At 39.5% G+C, this 21,074-nt stretch overlaps 1 long non-coding RNA gene across 1 annotated transcript in view; it reads right to left on the bottom strand.

The window, feature by feature from the left end:
• The window catches only part of LOC131507709 (uncharacterized), a 32,811-nt gene extending 11,737 nt beyond the window's left edge, over window positions 1–21,074 (bottom strand). The window contains exons 1-2 of the long non-coding RNA XR_009259640.1: window positions 20,811–21,074; window positions 14,971–15,035 (exon numbers count right to left, since the gene is read on the bottom strand). This is a non-coding gene — a long non-coding RNA (uncharacterized LOC131507709). The remainder of the gene's footprint in view (window positions 1–14,970; window positions 15,036–20,810) is intronic.

The following is a 21,074-nucleotide window of genomic DNA, read 5'->3' as shown; positions in this document are numbered from 1 at the left end:
TCTTCGAATGTGTCTTGGCATAAATGCATCTGCTCCACCATACATGCTCTTCAATGATACACAATTTTCCTATGCCTGGGAGCAAACCTTTAAAGTGAAATTAAAAAAAAAATAATAATGAAGAAACTATTTCTAGTTCTGTTTAAAAAACGAATAAAACTTTGTCTATGGAGGGCCATCAAACAAATCAACTTAGCTCTTCCACTGATGATCATTTCCTGTGGTGTCCATTTATCAAGGGGAAGAGTTCATGTTGGCTGGCTTCCACATTCAATGGTGGTTCTGTCAGCATTCAGGGACTATGAGAGTTGTTGCTCTATTTTTTTGGAACCAAACTCCGATGCTCTGGGAAAGACAGTCTGTGAAGTGCTTAGGATAGGAAAATTTTCTAAGTCCTCTGTCTCCCACTTTCTACGTGAATTATTTTCATCTCTTCATTGCTGTGATATTCAAGGACATTCTTATTAGGAAGATGTTGCTGATGGGAGTGATCCTCAAAGGGACCTTAAGACAAAAACGACCTTGGATATTTCATCTGAGTGTCCCAGGTCCTTCAAATGCTTCTGAAAAAAGCCCAAGGAGGAGTCATAGAAATAAGTGCATACATCTCACTGTTCTTCTTCTTCACTAATTTCAGAATACAGGGCCACCAATTTATCCACTAATGTTTCTTTCTCACTACAGAAAACATAGGATTTAATAAGCACTTATTACTTGGTATTGGACCAATCAGTATGGAGGTCTTGTGGACTTAGGGCTTATTTGACACAGGTAAGACGAGAGAGTAAAGGGCAGAGAAAAACACATAAAGCAAGTGTGCAAAAGCAGACAGAAGACCATTTGGCCGCCGCAAATGAAAGATGTGACCTGGGTTCTTGACTTTATAGTTTCTACTTCTGGTAGTGAGCGAGACTTTCTGTATTTCCTATGTAGATAGTCTGTGAGATACCACGGCTTTCTTCCAATAGATTCTCCAAAGCATTCAATCAACAAATATATATTGAGTTTGTACTCTGTGCCCAGCATTGTAGAAAGTTCTAATTAAACAACAGAGCATGAGATAGACATGGAAACTATCTTCAGAGATTGTATGGTTTGACAGGAAAATGAAACACTGAATAGATAATTCCACCAAAGAACATATTGTGAGAGGGGAAATACAATCTGACATGAAAGCATGTAGTTTGGGTAGCATGAGTCATTATGCAGCATTAGTCTACCAGTCATTAGTCTGGTAGAGAGGGAGACTGACACTGGTTAAACAGGGCCTCTTTGAGGAAGTAGCGTGTCAAAAGAGACCTGAAGGATTATGGACAATTGACTAGGTGAATAGAGAGGGAAAAGTGAAAACATTCCAAGCAAAAGAAAAAGGTAAGAGCTCTGTGAAGCCTCAGGATAGATAATTGGCATTCTGGGAAATGCCAGTATGAAGAAATCCAATACAGCCCCCCAAAATTGAAGAGGTAAGTAAAGGTTAAAACTTAGGAATGCTTTTATAATTAGTGTAGATTTATAATATATTTTAAAGTCAGAAAATTTAATGCCTCTAGCTTTGTTCTTCTTTCTCAAGATTGTTTGGGCTATTTGAGGTCTTTTGTAATTCCAATGAATTTTAGGATTATAAAATTTTTATGTTAAAAAATGCCTTTGTATTTTGATGGGCATAGCATTAAATCTTTGTATCTCTTTAGCTAATTAAAACAAAGTGGTATTAACATAAAGACAGACATATAAACAATGGAACAGAATAGAGAGCCCAGAAATAGATTCACATGTATACACTCAATGATCTTCAACAAAAGTGCCAAGAATATAAAATGGGGACAGGATAGTCTCTTCAATAACGGGTGTTGAGAAAACTGGATATCCACATACAAAAGAATTTAAATTGGACTCATACTATACAAAAAAATCAATTCAATATACATTAAAAACTTAAAGGTAAGACCTGAAAATATAAAACTTCTAGAAGGAAACATATGAGAAAATCTTTTTTTTTTTTATGTTTATTTATTTTTGAGAAAGAGAGAGACAGAACATGAGCAGGGGAGTGGCAGAGAGAGAGGGAGACACAGAATCCAAATCAGGCTTCAGGCTGTAAGCCGTCAGCACAGAGCCCGACACAGGGCTCAAACTCACGGACCATGAGGTCATGACCTGAGCTGAAGTTGGATGCCTAACTGACTGAGCCACCCAGGTGCCCCAATAAAATTCTTGACAGGAATGTTTGCAATGATTTCTTAGATATGACACCAAAAGAAAAAACAACAAAAGCAAAAATAAACAGGTGAGACTCTATCAAACTAAAACTCTTCTGCACAGCAAAGAAAACAATCACCAGAATGAGAATGCAGCCTATGGAATGGGAGAAAATACTTGCAAGGAGTTAATATTCAAAGTATATAAGGAACTCCTACAACTCAATAGCAAAAACTAAAAAAACCAACAACCATAAGAAACATGTGACTCAACTTAAAAATGGGCAGAGGGCTTGAACAGACATTTCTCCAAGGACACAAATGGCCAACAGATACATGGAAAGCTGCTAAACATCTCTAATCATGAGGAAAATGAAAATCGGAACTTCAATGAGATATCACCTCACACCAGGTTATTCTCAAAAAAAAACAAAACCAAAAAAAAAAATGTAAACAGGTTGTGGAAAAATGGGAATCCTTGTACACTACCAATGCGAATGAAAATGGTGCAGCCAAGATGTAAAACAGTATGGAGTTTCCTCGCGAAATTAAAAGTAGATCTACCATATGATCCACTAACCTACTTCTGGGTATTTATCCAAAGGAAATAAAAATCACTATCTCTAGGTGATATCTGTATTCCCATGTTCACTGCAGCATTATTCACAATAGCCAAAATACGGAAACAACCTAAATGTCCGTCAACAGATGAATAGATAAAAATGTGATATTATTCAACCTTAAAAGAAAGGAATAAATCCCATCATATGGGACTACATGGGTAAACGTGAAGGACATTATGCTAAGTAAAATACCAGTTGCTGAAGGATAATCACTGCATAACTCCACATATGTAAGGTACCTAAAATAGTCAAACTAACAAAAGCAGAGACTAGAATGGTGGTTGTCAGAGGCTAGCAGGGGAGCTGTTGTTCAACGGATGTAAAGTTCCAGTCATGCAAGGTGAAGAGGTTCTCGAGATCTACTGTACAACATAGTGCCTATATTGCGCACTCTTAAAAAAATTTAGTAAATCTCATGTTAAGTGTTCTTATCACAAAAGAAGAAAAAAGGCGGAGGCATAAGGAACTTTTGGAACTGATAGATAGGTTTATTATCTTGATTATGGTAATGGTTTCACAGGTATGCCTGTCGTACTCATCAAATTGTATATATTACATATGTGCAGTCTTTTGTATATAAATTATGCCTCAATAAAGCTGTTAAAAAAGCACTTGAGAATGCTTTTAAGAACTCTGAATTTTATTCTAAAGTCATGGAAAAGCAAAATAAAGTTTTTTAAGAAGTTATGATAACATAATCAGATTTGCATCTTTCACCATTTCGGGCTGTTGCATTAAATAAGGAGGGAAATGATATTAACTGGGACTAAAGTCATGGTTCTCAACTGGAAGCATTATTGCTTCCCAGTGAACATTTTATAATGCATGGAGACATTTCTTATCATCAGGACCTAGGGGGAAGGAGGAAGAGTTGCTATTGGCATCTAGTTGGTAGAGGACAGGGATGCTGTTAAACATCCTACAATGCACAAGATGATCTAACACAACAAAGAATGATCTGGTCCAAGATGACAATGGTGTTGAGGTTGAGAAACCCTGGAGTAGGCTAAAGGCAATGGAAATGAAGAGAAGTTATGTATTAGATACTTAAGAGGTAAAATTAATACAATTTAGTGATTAGACAGAGGGGTCAGGCATAAAGAGCAAAAAAGTTTAACCCTCTGGTCAACCACATCATATGCTGCTTTGACTTCAAGTAGATCAACAATCAACTTTTTTTCCAGATAAGTTGGGAGATGAGAAAGTCACCAGTGACTTGGGAAACGTTGGTTTGGTAAAGCAGTGGGGAGAGTTCAGAGTGGGTTGGGGAGTGAAGAGAAGAAATACAACCTTTTAACAATTCTTTTGAAAAGCTTGACTGCAAAGAGCAAGAGAAAAGAGCCATAGCTAAAACAATATACGGTTGATTTATTATTATTACCCATTACTGCTTAAGAAGGGAGAGATTTGGTATGTTTAAATATTAATATCAGGGTTAAATGTCAGTAGAAGAACACTAAAGATACAGGATACAAAGAGACCTCCAAGAAGGAAGAAAGGGAGCATGACAAATAAATAAGATGGCTGATGGAGCCCACATAACAAACAACAGCTTACTGATGTAGTCATTTTCTTTCCATAGGTGGAGATAGTTGATGCAAACTACGGAGTGAAATCCCTAGGAAACTGAAGCAAGGGCATTGCCAAAGGAGTTCTTGTTTGTTTGCTTTTCTCACTTTGGTGGTATTTTGAATATTAAGGGAAAATAAAAGTCTCCTTTTAGGACTCTCTTCACAGGCAATGTTTATTTAAATTCACTTTATGAGCTGAAGGGATAATAATGTGTTCTAAATCAGTATCTTGTCTGTGGCCGTCAGAAAGAGAAATGACTCCTGCTCATAATTGCTAATATATTCCCAAATGTATTTGGACATGAAGAGAAGCATCACTTTGAAACTTTTCTTAGTGTACCAAAGGGCTTTACAAGGTGTATGAGAAGGGGTTAGTGGAGAGGATCAAGAAATCATGGATAAATACCTTCACAGTCCCTTGTAACCTGTAGATTAGCTGTCGGGGAGGGAGAAGGTGGGGTAAAGGACAGGAAGTATGCCACCGACCAGCCACGTGATCCTGAGCAAGTTGTATAATACCTCTTTGTCTCAATTTCCTCATCTGAATAAGGGGAATTATAATACCACTTTCATATGGGTTACTTGGAGGATTAAATGAGATAATGCCTGTAATAATCGTCAAGAAATATTATCATCATTAGAGTGGACAATTTGCCCTTGCCAGTTCAGTGATGTAACCATTGGGTCAGTTTTATATTCACAACGGCATGGAGCTTTACTTCATTCTCTTAAACATCTAACGTTAATTCAAAATCCTGACAATGGGCTTTGATACCTAGAATAACTGAGCAATAGAGCATTCTCACTTTTGCTCCATAGGGCATTGTCTATCTAAAAGCATCTGCTTAAATCCTAAAGATGAGAGAGAAATCATGCAGAAAGAGATAGAAACTGCCTTTGCCTGTTTGGAGGCCTTCCATTGACTGCCCTGATGCTCTGACCTCTCATTTATTATCTCTCTTTCAAGAAGACAGTATGGAGAGGGAAAAACAAAATGCTCTCGATGAAAATATCTGACAAAATGAAAACCTTAGCTTGGAAGTCATCGTCATACACTGAATAGCCACTGTCTTTTGATTACTCAGCTTGGCATTTTATGCCTTTGGGGGGAAAAATGGAGAAAAAGGCTCAGAAGCAGTAATGACAGAATTGGGGTGATCTCTGTTCAGAAGGACACGGACAGGGCAAATGCCATGATCCTTCATTGCTCCAGAACCAAAAACTAATGAGTCTGATTCACCTCTTTGCCTCAAACATGCCTTGGCGGAAGGTTAATCACATTAATTCCTGTGAGTCAACATTCTGCCATGTCATGGGGGAAAAAAAAACAAAAACAAAAACCTGTCAACCATTCCAATAGTTAAAGCCCCATGTGATGATTTTCAAACTTTCCTGAACCATAAGAATCCTGCCATCTTTATATGTCCTTTAGGTTAACTCTTTTCTATCAACAAATATTTGGCTGCTGAGAGTCTAGAAACTAGTGTTTTTGCAAATCATGGGTTTTTAAATTGAGGGGCATGAGCATTGTAAAAGGAAAGAGGAGAGCCAGAGGGGAGAAAGACTGGAGAAAAGGGATATCAGAATTGTGAATGGATGCTTTTGCAGACCAGTCATATCAAGTCTAGAATAAAATAAAGCCCACATCTTCCTCCCTGGTTTCCTCTCAAACTAGCCTTTTACCTAAAAAACATCAGGGCTTACAGGTGATGAGCTCATCTTTAGACCAAAACCATAAAAACCAAATGGGTGTTTATGGGAGTTAGCATCGCAAGCCATCACAATACTTAATTACTACAATGCTGACCTAGACCAGTGCTTTCTCCAATTGCGGTGTGCATACAAATTCCCTGAAGTTCTTATCAAAATGCAGATTCTGATTCAGTCACTTTGGAATGGGGCACAAGATTCTGTATCTCTAACAACGAATTCTATTGCATTCTATTGACTTTGAATGCCTACAAATTGCATTGATAGGTTCAAAATAAAATCACTTCTAATGGTCCACCTCATTATTGCTTAACCTATGCCAGATTTTTGTGATTCAGAATCCATTCCACTATTTCAGGGCATCAGAATCATCCTAAAAGTAAGTTTTTCACAGTGTATTGATGACCAGCTTATGTCCAACCAACCATGAAGATTATTCAGCGCTCTCCAATAACCCAAGTCTTAATTATGAAAGGTTTGTTGAAATGGGTCATTATGATGTATACAGAATTTTTTTTTTAATTGGACTCTTGATTTTTTTTTTCTCAGATGTGAATCTTAACTTCTTAAATTATACAATAAAATTTAAGGTGTAAATTTAGGGTCTATTCACGTGAGTATAACATTAACATTTTTTAGTATGGAGTGACATAAGTGACGTAAAAGAAATCTGAAAGTAATCAATGATGTGCCCTTGTGACCAAAATGGAATAAATGGGTAGGCTAGAGCAAAGGCATTTAAGTATCTTATGCACTGCTTTTAGACAAAATCTCTGGCACCAACAGCATTAATAGTATATAAACAGCAAAGTCCTAGTTTAAAATACCTAGCACACATCAGAGAGGCTAACAGATACTGAAGTTGCTGTAACAGTGTGTTGAATTTAACTGAATTGCAAGGCTATGATCTATTCACCAAAGTCTTTGCCAGAAAAGACCAGTGAGAGGAAAAATACTACCATAGTAGAAAGACTTTTGAATGAGAGGGATGTATTCCCAAAAGCCTCTTTCCTTATAGAATATTGCAGCCACCCTCACTCTCCATTGTCTTTTTGTCACTCTGCCACACCCGGTTAAGTCCTAACCTTAGATAAACCCGACTGTCTGTCTTCCCAGTACCTGCATTCAAATAGCTGAAATGTTCTGGAACAAATCACATCACCAGGTTGATTGATGGCACTTTCAATTTGTAATTCCCAGTCTCAACGTAGCTCTCAACATCCCTTATGATCTTATCACATTATTCCAATCAGTTTCTGCAGATTCTTTTTGCCCTTCACACTCCTCAGATGACCAACCCCTCCCGTATCCCCTTCACCATCTCTGGATGGCCTTAACAAAACATGGCTTGTTGTTCGGCCAGCTGTCTAAAAGCGAACTGTCCGGGCTTTTATTCAGCTTCCGGCAATTTATCTAAATGTAACTTTAGATATTAACTCCTTATCTGATGTATCATTTGCAAATACCTTCTCCCATTCAGTAGGCTGTCTTCTTGTTTTGCTGATGGTTTCCTTTGCTATGCAAAAAGCTTTTCATTTTAGGGTAGTCTCAATAGCTTAATTTTATATGTTAATTATACTTGAGCAAATAAATAAATAAATAAATGTTAAAAATTAATGTAACTTTAGGCATATATGTCCTAACAGTTCTGGGCTTCAGGTTTGTAGTAGTAAAATAGAGATAGTAATAGTTCCTCCCTCATAAGTAGTAAGTGAGTCAGTACATGTAAATGTTTTACACAGTATCGGCTGTCAATAAACCATCAGTAAAAGTTTTCCTATGATTCTAATTATATTTTCACAGGAAAGATGAAGCCACTGGATAGAAATTCCCTTAACTTTCCAACCTCATATCAACAAATCCATCTGCACTTTCATGGCCTCATCTAAACCGTATGTCTTCCAAAAGGCCCCACCTTCTGATGCCATCGCATTGGGGTTAGGATTTCAACATAGGTATTTGGGGGAGAACATAAGAATTTAGTCTGTAACAGTAACCTACAACTAAATGACTCCTATTCCCTCCACCAAAAGCCCTCTAGGTAAAAGTTACAATAATTCCTATATTCCTAATTTCTTTTTTTTAATGTTTATTTATGTTTGAGAGAGAGAGAGAGAGAGGGAGAAAACGGAGGAGGGTCAGAGAGAGGGGGGGACAGAGGACCTGAAGCAGGCTCTGTGCTGACAGCAGCACAGAATAGTGAGATCATGACGCTCAGCCGACTGAGCCACCCAGGTGCCCCTGTGTTCCTAATTTCAATGATCATTTCGCTTGCAATCTTCTCAGCATTCAAACATTGACTACCTTTCTCTTTGACTTCCATGACGTTATACCCTCCTGATTTTGTTCCTCTTATGCCGTAGCTCATGCCAGAAATGTCACAATATCCAATCACCAAGTCTGATGATTCTCCGCCCTAAATATTTTTAAATGCATCCACTTTTGCTCGTGGTTATTGAATAGACAAAATAATATTCCTCTACCTAACCATCTGAACTATCCTTTTTATTCTCTACATAGCGTCTTAAAAACCGTATAGCTCTCCTTAAAGTCTTTCAATCATTATTCATTGTTTTTAGGTTGAAAAGAATACTTATTACATTTATTTTAACTGTATCATAAAAAAAACTCAAATATACTTCAAGGTAGGGAAAATACTATGATACATTCCCATATATCCATCACCTAGCCTTAATAATTGCAATTTTATCATATTTCCTTCCTCTATTTTCTCATTCGTTCAGTTGTTTTTTGATTGTGGTAAAAGACACATAACATGAAATTTACCATTTTAACTATTTTTAAGTGTACAATCCTATGGCATTGAGTACCATCAGCACTACCCGTCTCCTAAAGAATATATTTTTACTACACAACAAGGTTGACAAGCATGAACTGCTCTCCATCCTAGGTCACTAGAGCCAAGTCACTTTGGCCTTTATATAGTTTCTTGTAAGTGCCAAACTTGTTCCTTACTCAACACCTTCACACATGCTTTTCACCTTGCTTAAAATGCTTTTTCCCACCCATGTTGCTGGCCAAATCCTACTCACTATTGAATATTCAGTTTATTTTTTTTTTTTTCAACGTTTTTTATTTATTTTTAGGACAGAGAGAGAGCATGAACAGGGCAGGGTCAGAGAGAGAGGGAGACACAGAATCGGAAACAGGCTCCAGGCTCCGAGCCATCAGCCCAGAGCCTGACGCGGGGCTCGAACTCACGGACCGCGAGATCGTGACCTGGCTGAAGTCGGATGCTTAACCGACTGCGCCACCCAGGCGCCCCCAGTTTATTTTTTTTTTAATGTTTATTTATTTTTGAGAGAGAGGGACACAGAGCGTGAGTGGGGGAGGGGCGGGGGGGGGGGACACAGAATCTGAAGCAGACTCCAGGCTCTGAGCTGTCAGCACAGAGACTGATGTGAAGCTCGAACTCGCAAACCATGAGATCATAACCTGAACCGAACTCGGATGCTCACCCGACTGAGCCACCCAGGAGCCCCTGGAATATGCAGTTTAAACATTAGCTCTTTCCATGAAAATGCACACTAGGCAAGGTCTCCAGCCACATGATCTTGCTATACTCCCTTACTTCTATAGATGGAGGTAATACAACATAGGTCAAGCTCTAGAGCCAGACTGCCTCAGTTTTAATCTTGGCTCTGTATGACCTTGGGCAAGTCACTGTGTCTCTGTGTCTCAATTTCTATCTGCAGAATGGAGATAATAGGACCTTGTCTCTAGGTCATTTTGAGAATTATTTAAGTGTTTAGAAAATGGCTTGGACTTAGGGTTGCATAAGTATTAGCAATTACTACTCTTCTTCAAAATACTTAAGGATTTTGTGAAAGTTTCGTTAAATGTCTGTCTGCCGCTATGAAGTCTCTCTTGGTTACCTCTGTATTTGAGAACCTAGTTCAGTGCCTGTTACATATTCTTCAATCAATACTGGTTGAATATTGGTCTTCTCAAATATTTTTGGCTCAGAATATTGTTGTTAAGATCAAATTAAAGGATTAAGGAAGAAAGAAAAGAAAAGAAAAGAAAAAAAGAGAAAAGAAAAGAAAAGAAAAGAAAAGAAAAGAAAAGAAAGAAAGAAAGAAAGAAAGAAAGAAAGAAAGAAAGAAAGAAAGAAAGAAACTCATGAAAACTTTCTAAGCTTTAAGCCCCAATGTGCATCACAATGCTGCTATTGGGAAGTTTAGGCGTAAACAAATGATAGTAAAGTGTATTTGAGATGTTAAGGATGCACATATTAAATTGCCATGGTTCATAATATATATTAGTGTATCCCAAAATGAGTTCTTTGAAATGCTAATTTATGAAGTAGTTAAAAGAAAAAATAGGAACTTTTTACCCTGATTGATAAATTTGGGAAATGCTGCAAATAATTGTCCCCTCCCCCTTTGTAGTTTCACAATATACATTTCCCTGTGAAGCACTGGAAAATAAAATAATTCAACTTCTTTAACTCAGAATTTCATCAGCTTACTTTTTTTATGTCATAGAACTTTTTTTTTTTTCAAGAAAACCTATTAATTAGCCATAGGAACCAAATTTCATTCATAGAATCCAGCTTGATAGAAACTGGGGAAGACGTGATATGATTGTAGCAAGAGCAAGGTGATTGCAGACTCAAGTGATCTAACAATGTTTCAGACACAAGTTGGAATATGAGCCTGGCAATACGGAAAATAGAATTTAGAAAGACAAAGAGAGGATAAAAGCATTTCACAGATAACAAAATGTTAGCCATAGAAATGGAATTAATCTGGTAAATATGGGGCTGAACTATGTCTTGATATCAAATCTCAACGATCTTGCCAATTTTTCTTTAGGATGTTTAGTAAGAACTGCAGAAGTATCTTTCTTTAAAGTTTCACAGAGAAGTTGAGAATTTAACTAGCATTTGAGGAGGAGTTGGTTGGGTAGGTGGTGTGGAAAAGAGAAGGAAAAATGTAAAGGTTTCCGAGCCTTAGTGGGGGTGAGGGCGGGAGGGGTGGGAGATTGGACAGGCAGAATTTGCATTCATTGAGAGTTCTCCACTCAGGCTTTTCTGTATATTTATTGTTAAATTCTAAATTCAGCAATCCTCTAAAGTGGTTATTACTATATCTCTTTTGCAAATAAGTAATCTGGGGTTCACAGAGCTTATGTAATGTGTCCAATAACACACAGCAGAGTTTCAATTGTAATCTAAATTACACACACTCTTCCCATTATACCACACTGCCTCTTAAATTCAATTGGAAATTAAGCACACACACACTTCTCTCTCTTTTGTTATTTCCAGTCCTATCACCTCATTACACTCTCAATAAAGTCTCTCTCTCTCTCTCTCTCTCTCTCTCTCTCTCTCTCTCTCTCACACACACACACACACACACACACCACTCCTCTCCCATGCCTCATCTCCACACAGACACACAGAAAATGTGCTCTTAATTTATCTGAATGTAATCATGCTGTCCTGTATGGTAGCCACAAGCCACATGCGGCTGTTGAGCACTTGAAAGGTGGCTATAGTCCAAACTGAGATGTGAGTGTAAAATACACATCAGATCTCAAAACCTTAGAACAAAAATAAGGTAATAATAATAATTAATAAATTTTATACAGATTATATTTTTAAGGATAATATTTTGAATATATTGGGTTAAATATATGATTCTTAAAGTTAACTTCACTTGTTCCTCTTTCCTTTCTCGAGAAACTGCTAGAAAATTTTGAATTACATGTGCAGGTTATATTTGTGGCTCAAGTTATATTTCTGTTGTACAGTCTGGTATATAATATCAACATTTTTTTTTGTCCTTTTGAAATTCTCAAGATTCCTCCCACGATTAGGATTAATCCCCTGAAATGCAAGTCCTCGTAAGTGTCTGACACATTAAGCCATTATCTTTTCTGAATGAATTTATCGGAAATTAGCCCAATCATCCGGAAAGGCCCTGAATGAATGGGGCTGAGGCAGGAGGGAAAAAAAAAAAAAAAAAAAAAAGATTCAGATAAAATCAAGTCCAGGTAGAGAAGGTGGGGGAAATGAATGGCCTGCTGCATTTGGTGATACAGGAAGCTGGGCAGGTTACCAGAGAAGAAGAGGCTCAGGAAGTTGGAAAGACACTGCAAAATAAAAGAACTGCCAATGTGACAGTGTACCCAGGATGGGCCCTAAACATCCATCTTCATGAGTTCTCTTTTAAAAACTAAAGTTTGGAGGGGCGCTTGGGTGGCTCAATTGAGCATCCAACTCTTGGCTTCAGCTCAGGTCATGATCCCAGGGTCTTGGGATTGAGCCCTGCGTCCAATTCTCTCTCTCTCCCTTTGTCCCTCTGCCCAACTCTTGCTCTCTCTCTGAAACCTACATTTTGCTCTGTAAAAATTATGATCTTTTTTTAAAAGAAACTTTCTTTTTTAATGTTTATTTATTGATTTTGAGAGAACAACATTCCCAAGCAGGCTTCGCACTGTCAGCACAGAGCCCCGTGCAGGGCTCAAACTCACGAACCATGAGATCATGACCTGAGCTGAAATCGAATGGGATGCTTAACCGTCTCAGCCACCCAGGCACCCCTCTAAAACTTATGATCTTAATGCCAAAGATAGACTCTGATCCCATAATTCCAAGGAAGATCTCAGTGCTGCAATCCAGCCAGGGCTTTCTGATGCCCCTCAGACTCATCAAGTGCCATTGATGTTGTTGGGGTTGGACTGGAAGGAGAGGTGTCATGCTTGTGCCCTTAACAAATTACCGGCCCAGTGAGGCTGGCTCAGAGTCTCAGGGCTTGGAAGAGAAAGGATGAATAACGAACAGCAAATAGTGGGGTTTTATTTACCTCAGTTATTTTGAAGAAAATGATCACTATTTCTGATAATAGAGCCTCCCTTGCCATCAGTTTTCAATTAGTTGTTTCATTACACCTATACGTTTATCCCTGATGTGGAAATAGTCTCTGAGGACATATTACAAGCACATACTTATTTAGGCAATTTGAATACTCTTCTGACTGGAGGTGAGAAATCGTGTGTGTGCTTCAATCACAGTTTTAAAATGTTAAAATGTGTAGCAAGTAGTGAAGAAAATGGCACTATTTTGGATTCTTTTGTTTTATGTAACTTAGCATTTAGATGTCACTGTACATGACCTCTCAAGTCAGGACGATTTAGAAGACAAAATGTGATTTTTAAAAGCAGGTGAGGGTGGAATCTTATCTTTTGAAATATTGTGTTTATATAAGTGACTGTATGTTTTGTATGTTGTAAAAATACAAAACTCCATTAAGTGGTGGGAAAATACTGGGAAAAGGGTCTCAGCCTATAATGATTAACTGTGTCACCTTGGGTCAATTACTTCATGAAATTTGTTTCTCTCCTCTAAATCGAGGATAATTAAATCTCCCTCTGGAGGTTGGGGTGAAAAAAGCAAATTCAATGGACTATAAGTTACAACTACCACCCTGGAACAGAACAGATGCTAACACCCTCAGTGTACTGCTGCCATTTTTTTTTTTAATGTTTATCTATTTATTTTGAGAAAGAGGGAGGAGAAAGAGAGAGAGAGCAGGGGAGGGACAGAGAGAAAGAGAGAGAGAGAGAATACCAACCAGCCTCCATGCTGTCAGTGCAGAGCCCGACATGGGGCTCAATCTCACAAATTGTGAGATCATGACCGGAACTGAAATCAAGTCAGATGCTTAACCAACGGAGCCACTCAGGCACTCTGTACTCCTTCCATTTTTAAAGGAAAGGCACTATCTCCTTCACTCAAGGAGCTTCAATCATGAATCAGAACATCTTAGAATGATTCAAGCTTTCTTAGTAAATTCCTAAGTCTATTGTCACAGACACAGAGCACCTGTCTCTGGGAGGCCACTCCATCCCTGTTGCCCAGGGGTACTCCTTTCACCTCTCTTGCTTGTGTAGTAAGAAAACAACAATGTTCTCTATCTCAGACGAGTGATCAGTTTGACTCTTACAACATTTCTATCTCTATCCAGTAGCCCTTCCTTAAAAATGCCACCTTCATTTTGCACTGGAATCTTAACTAGAGAGCCTTTCCAAGACCGTAAGATGATGACAGGACTCGAGATTTTATCTCAGCCTCCAAGACTGTGGAAACTTTCCAGCTCTCCTGGAAAGTTATAGGACCACTGATTTCTATTCACTCATCAGGAAAAGCTTTCAAACGGGCAGATCCTTCCAAAAATGGATCCAGTAGCCTCAGGGGATAATAAGTTTCCCGTCATTGGAAGTGCTCTGGCAGGTGTTAAAAGACAACATGTTTATTCACTGAGTAATTATTTAATGAGTCTCTACCTTGTGCCTGTGACGGGGTCCTGTGGGTAGAAAGTGAGTAAGAAAGGTAAGCTCCCTGAGTCAGGGTGCTTTTGATCTAGTAGAGGAGACAAATATAAAGGCAAATAATGTTATATTTTGCTAAATGTGTAATAGCAATAATTGTTAGGTTTTAGAAACATGGAGGAGGGCAACTAATACCTAATGAAGTCTTCCCATAGGAAAGAACATCCAAGTAAGATCTCCAGGAAATATGAAGGTAGAAAGAACAGAAGAAAACATGCTTAGACAAAGAAATAGCATTAGAAAATCCCAGAGTGGAGAAAAAATAAGGCTCCAATAAACAAACTGTAAGTATGAAGAGGACCCAGGAGGTGGGGGGGGTGGCTGCGGAGGCACCTGTAAAGATAAACAGGAACCAGAACAAGGACATTTAAAGGGTCATATACACACATGGAAGAGCTTGGACTTTATTTCCAGGGAAGCCAGGATGCCCAGGTGTTTTTCCACAGATCCTGTGCCTGGGGGGTCTGGCTGCAGCCCTGACATCAGAGGGCTGGAATGGAGACCTACCTGGCTCGTGTCCTTATTCCTCCAGTCCAGGGGAGGGCTCTCTCTGAGGTGTGGGCATCTCTGACCTGGGAGTGTGAAGGGAAAAAGGAAGTTGTTCCAAACTTTCTCAGTTTTGCTTCTTCCATTATCATTTCTCTTAAAAAGCCAGACGAAAGGAAATTTTCCAAGGAGCCCTGACAGGACCCATAGGAAAATGAATGACTCATCAACCAGAGATCTATTTAGTGATTATCAATATGCAAGGAATTCCTTTACAAAGAATCCATTGGCACTCCAATAAATAAATTTTATTTATGTAAATACTGGCAAAAGAAAAATAAGAAAAGAAGTAAGAAAAGAAAAATAAAAAAGAACATTTGAAATAAGTACTACAGAAGAAAAAACTCCTATATTATGCACCTTTCCAGGAACAGGTACATTCCTCCCCAGCCCCCCATCTTCATAGGCACAAAGACATAAAAAATTTCTGGTGGAAAGAATGACTCAATCTTTTTTCTGTAAATGACTAACTTCTCATTAGTATAAAAATAGCTAACATTAGTTGAACATTTACTTTGTACCAGAAAGACATTAACTGTTTTACATACATTGCTTTATTTAATCCTCCCATGACTGACAGGTAGGTAGGTATCATCATTATTCCCACTTCATAGATAGTAAAACTGAGGCTAAGAGGTTAAATGACTCACTCACCATCACAGAGCTCACAGTGATGGTACCAGGGATCCAGACTCAGAATCTCAACCACTACACAAGGGTTTCAACAGGCAGAATTCACACCTGCATCAACAACATCTAGGGTACTTGTTAAAAATACAAATTTCTTCAGGTCCACTCCAGGCCTATGGAATCAGAAATTCTCCATAGGGGTCAGGTCTAGGAACCATATTTTAATCAGGCACCCAGGGCGATTCTTAGGGACACTGAAGTTGGAGAAACACTCCACTCTCTACGTCATTCAGAAGGACTTTAATTGATAAAAGTAACTGTCCCAACCTTCCAGGGGGGAAAAATGATCTAAGGGAGGAACATTAGCTTTTGATATCTTTGAGTATGAATGCTCCCAGTAGTAAAACTGTCAGATTGGTAAAGTGAAATCTAGCTACCATCTGCCTCAGGGCTCTTGGTCTAATAAAAGTTGGGGCTGCTCCCCACAGTCGGCACCCTCTGGTACCCCTGCTCTTGAGCCTGGAGCAGCCTTTCCTGACTGCCATAACTGATGGCACTCAGATGAAGTAGAAGGAGAGGCATCCATTGGCCTCCACTCCCAGCTCTGTCCCTTACTAACTGTAAAAACAGAAGAGTTCCTTAAATTCTCTGGACCTGTTATCTGTGAAATGGGAATAATACCTCTTGGGAAACAGCTTTGCAACAAAGAGTAGGTTAAATTTTATCCGATACTTTATGTAAGATTTATCTAGTCTAAAGACCTGATGTCTAAGAGGTCCTCAATAAATGGTGGTGGTGATTTCTATAAATAGCCACTCTGGGATGGTCCTTCGATTTTGTGTCCAATTTCAGGACAATGGGCAAAGAGCCTTGGTCTTTTAATTGGACAGATGTGGGCTATGTCCGGGCTTGGTCAGTCCCTGGGAGACCCTGGGCAAGTTCATTAAACTCTCTAATGTTCATCTTCTCACTCCTTACACAGGAAGAGAGGTCTGCTTCTTAGTTCTTTAAAGAATTAAAAGAAAGTATGCAAAGTTCTCATACAAAGCAAGCCCTCAACATCTATTGTTTTCCCTCCCACTTCATAGCCAATGCACCTTGGTTTCTCAACAACCTCAAAACACGGTTTATTATCATTTTAGCTTTGCGTATTTTATTGAATTCTAATTCCTTTTAAGTCAGCAAGATAGAACTTCCGTAATTTCTCATTAGTTTATTGACTGGGACCCAAACATTATCCGAATATTAGATATGGACCATTTCCTAGCCCTTCCTTATCAGCCCAAAGGATTTGGCCAGACTTTGCTCCCTTAGAGACCATGTAGCTCAAGCTGTGTCTCTTCCAGGCAAGATATTGGCAGCCAACAGAGGGGAAGGGACAGAAAATCCAGGTCAGCTGCAAAGATGTTCAAATAGTTGGAAAAAGGATTCGTGAAAAAATTGATTTTAAAAAATAGAAATTGTTTCTTCTGGAGATATTGAGGACAATTCAGTGTGGGTCGTCAGCACACCAATGTTTATGCTCCAAGGAAAGGTGCTACTTGGTTACCTCCCATTGCCACAAAAGACAAGGGGCTCTGGGCCGAATCACAGCAGGAGAGATTTAGAGTAAATGTGAGAAAGATGATGGCAACAACAAAGCTGACAGTTCCTCTGATTTGTCTTCTATTATCCTTTGTAAACCTCCCAGAATCATGATTCAAACGTCAGGCTTTGGCCGCAGATGATTACTTCTCTAAGCCTCATTCATTCACTCAACACACAACTGGGGAGATACACAACACTGTATCTGCAGCAAGCACTGTACTAGCCTCATGTTCCCCCCGACTGTGTGGCATTACAGTCCGGCCGGAGTACATGTTACATACAGGGTCTGTAGAAAGGCATCTCTAGAGTGCAATGATCATTTATTTCCTTGTTCAGGAACTTTGGAAATTCCTATGCCACCCTATCGGTAAAGATACTAAGTTGCAAATTCCTTGGTATGCCATTCAAGTCCCTTCAAGGATCTCACCCTCCTTTCTAGTCTCATCTCTCAAGATTCCTATAAGATGTCTCAACTACACACAGTTCCCTAAATCTACTTTGGTGAAGACATGCTCTTCTACCTTAGGGGTTTTGCACATGCTATTTCTTCTGTTTGGCATGTTCTGCTTCCCACCATCACTGAACCTCTGGAAGTAGAGCGGCCCTTGTAGTAAGTAATTGACACATTGTGAGTTCTGTGTATCAGCACCCCTGATAGATTGGGAGCCTCCAGAAACCAGGAATCATGGAACATCCTTATGGTCTACTGGTTAGCTAAGTAACTCACATTATGTCATCAATATGTGGATGATTGGTATAGTAAGGAAGAAAGGGATAGAGAGAGGGAGGTAGAAGGAAGGAAGGAAGGAAGGAAGGAAGGAAGGAAGGAAGGAAGGAAGGAAGGAAGGAAGGAAGGAAGAAGGAAGGAAGAAGGAAGGAAGGAAGGAAGGAAGGAAGGAAGGAAGGAAGGAAGGAAGGAAGGAAGGAAGGAACTTGATCCATATAATGGGATAATACTTCTGAATCTTAATTATAGTTCTCTCCAAAGGCCTCTTTTCACTTCCTCCACCATCCTTCCACCCCCACCTCTGCCTTGAACTTGTAACCCACTATAGAAACTGAAGCAAAAACAAAATCAGCTTGAGTCAGAACTCAGGCACACATCTACAGAGTGAGTTTTTATGCTAGCAGGTATTAGCTAGATGACCCTGACTGAGAAAGACGGGGAAAAGAAGGAGTAGCTCTCAGATCAGAGAGGAAGACACAGAATAATCTCAAGGTCAGTAGGACCAAGGTTTAGACCGGGAGGGTGAGGAAAGACCTTCCTTTGAGAGCACCCGGGAGTTACGTCAAGACAGACTTAGTTCTAAGTTGTCATGCTTCCTCCCATCCAAGGAGGACTAATTGCCCGGAGTCTACCTCCTGCCCAGGGAGCATCCCTCTGGAGATAACTGGTCAGGGCACTGGAGATGCTGCCCTAGCTTCTGCCCACCATGAGAACCCTGGACTTCTACAACCCAGAGATCTTGTATGAGAGACATGGATGCTTGTGGCCTGAGAGTGGTATGAAACAATCCAACATGGTCCCTCCTGGGTTGAACTCAAGACACAATGAACAGGAACACGATTACTGAGACTGTCTGAAGGGCCACCACGGTCTCCTTCAGTGATTTCCTGCAACAGATTTTATGAAAAGTGGGAGTTCCAACCTATGGCCACCAGCACGGGCATCCAGAAAGTTCATTTGGAACCTGTGTTAGTTTCCTAGGGCTGCTCTAACAAATTAACACAAACTGGGTGGCTTAAAACAACAGTAAGAACTGGTATGAAATCTACTATCGCACCATTCCAGAGGGCAGAAATCTGAAACCAAGGTGCCAGCAGGGCCACGCTCTAGAGGCTCCAGGAAGAATGCTTCCTTGCCTCTTTGAGCTTTTTATCGTTGCTGGCAATTTTTAGGGTTTCATGATAGAGGCAACATAACTCCCATCTCAGCCTCCCTGTTACATGTGCCTTCCCTCTCTGTGTTGGCCTGTGTCTCCCTACACTAGTGATTGGATTTAGGGTCAATCCTAATCGATTATGACCTCAGCTTAATTTGCATCTTAATTACACGTGCAAAACCCTATATCCAAGGTCACATTCACAGGTACCAGGAGTTCAGACTAGACTATAACTTTGGGGGAACATAATTCAACCTACAACAGAATCTTGTTATTTCTTACCATAGCCTTCAGTGAAGTGGCAAATTAGATGCTATGTGATAACTTGCTCTATACATGTTTTTACTCAACTATTGGAAAATCACATCCAAAAGATGACCCAACTACATTAGAATTTCCTAATTAGTGGGGGCGCCTGGGTGGCTCAGTCGGTTAAGCGGCCGACTTCGGCTCAGGTCACGATCTCGCGGTCCGCGAGTTTGAGCCCCACGTCGGGCTCTGTGCTGACAGCTCAGAGCCTGGAGCCTGTTTCAGATTCTGTGTCTCCACCTCTCTCTGCCCCTCCCCTGTTCATGCTCTGTCTCTCTCTGTCTCAAAAATAAATAAACGTTAAAAAAAAAACTTAAAAAAAAAAAAAGAATTTCCTAATTAGTGTTTTGCAGAATACCATATCTGAAGATGTAATTAACTGTGCCAGGACTCAAGGGTTATGTATCTATTAGGGCCCCAATCAGAAGCAAAACCAAAAAATGATATATATTATATGTTATGTATCATAGACAAAGTATGATATATAGCATATATAATATCATATATATATATATATATATATATATATATATATATATATATATAGTCAAAAATTACGAGATGGCTAAAGTAAAGTGCAATTAGTAACAGTTTATTGTGCACACACCTAAAAGGCACTTTGCAAACTGGGAGCATTCAAACTAAAACATGGAGTGAGGCTCAAGGGTACATTGTTACAGACCAGCTACTATAGTGAGAAAGTAGTGACTGTTTTTTCTTCCCAGTGATCTGTTATAATAGTAAATTTTCTTAAATGATAGGGAATCAGTCAGTGGTTATTTCATATCAACCTTGGGAAATAGTTCAAGTTTTCCTCATGATTTCCAGAGGCATAAACAAGAAATGACCCTGGTTGAGTTAGACTTGCAAAATAAGCTAAATTAAGCTTTGTTTGTATGAATAAACTGGTTTTGTCTGCTCAGGGAATTTTCAAGATTAGTCTCCATTTGTTTCCGCTTTTAAAAATATCACATATCATATGGGGCGCCTGGGTGGCTCTGTCCGTTGAGCGACCCACTTCGGCTCAGGTCATGCTCTCACAGCTTGTGAGTTTGAGCCCCACGTCGGCTCAGAGCCTGGAGCCTGCTTCAGATTCTGTGTCTCCCTCTCTCTCTGCCCCTAACCCACTCGCATTCTGTCTCTGTCTCTCTCAAAAATAAATAAACATTTAAAAAAAATTTTTTTAATTTAAAAATATCATATAAATACACAAATTTTATATTATATAATTTGGGAACTTTTAAAGAAATCTCAGTAAAGCCGTTGTCTTTCTGTCTGTTGTTGGAGCTTGAAGTCCAATGAAGAAGAAAAGATGAATGTAAAGTGGGGGGGAATAAAGATATGCTAAAATCCAACCGGCACAGCTAGAACCCAGATCTCACTGCCTCTTACCACACTGGCATGGGCATCCTCCTGTAGGAGAAGCTGGTGCTCTGCACGTGGGAGTTAAACATACGCCTGGCTTCAGGGTTGGAGAAGCTGAGAGAGGATTCTTGGAAAGGTAGAGAAGTTGCCGGGGCAGCTGCTGCCCCACATCAGTAAGGTGGGTCAGCAGATAAGCAACCACGTGAGAGCTATAAACCGCTGCGCTCCATTTCCTCCATTTCCGCCTTGTAACTTGCGGCCTGCCCTAACTGGAAAACAGAGAGAAGGGAA

This window comes from Neofelis nebulosa, chromosome 3, assembly GCF_028018385.1.
Source record: "Neofelis nebulosa isolate mNeoNeb1 chromosome 3, mNeoNeb1.pri, whole genome shotgun sequence".
Lineage (NCBI taxonomy): Eukaryota > Metazoa > Chordata > Mammalia > Carnivora > Felidae > Neofelis > Neofelis nebulosa.
This window is presented reverse-complemented; position numbering and strand designations above follow the sequence as displayed.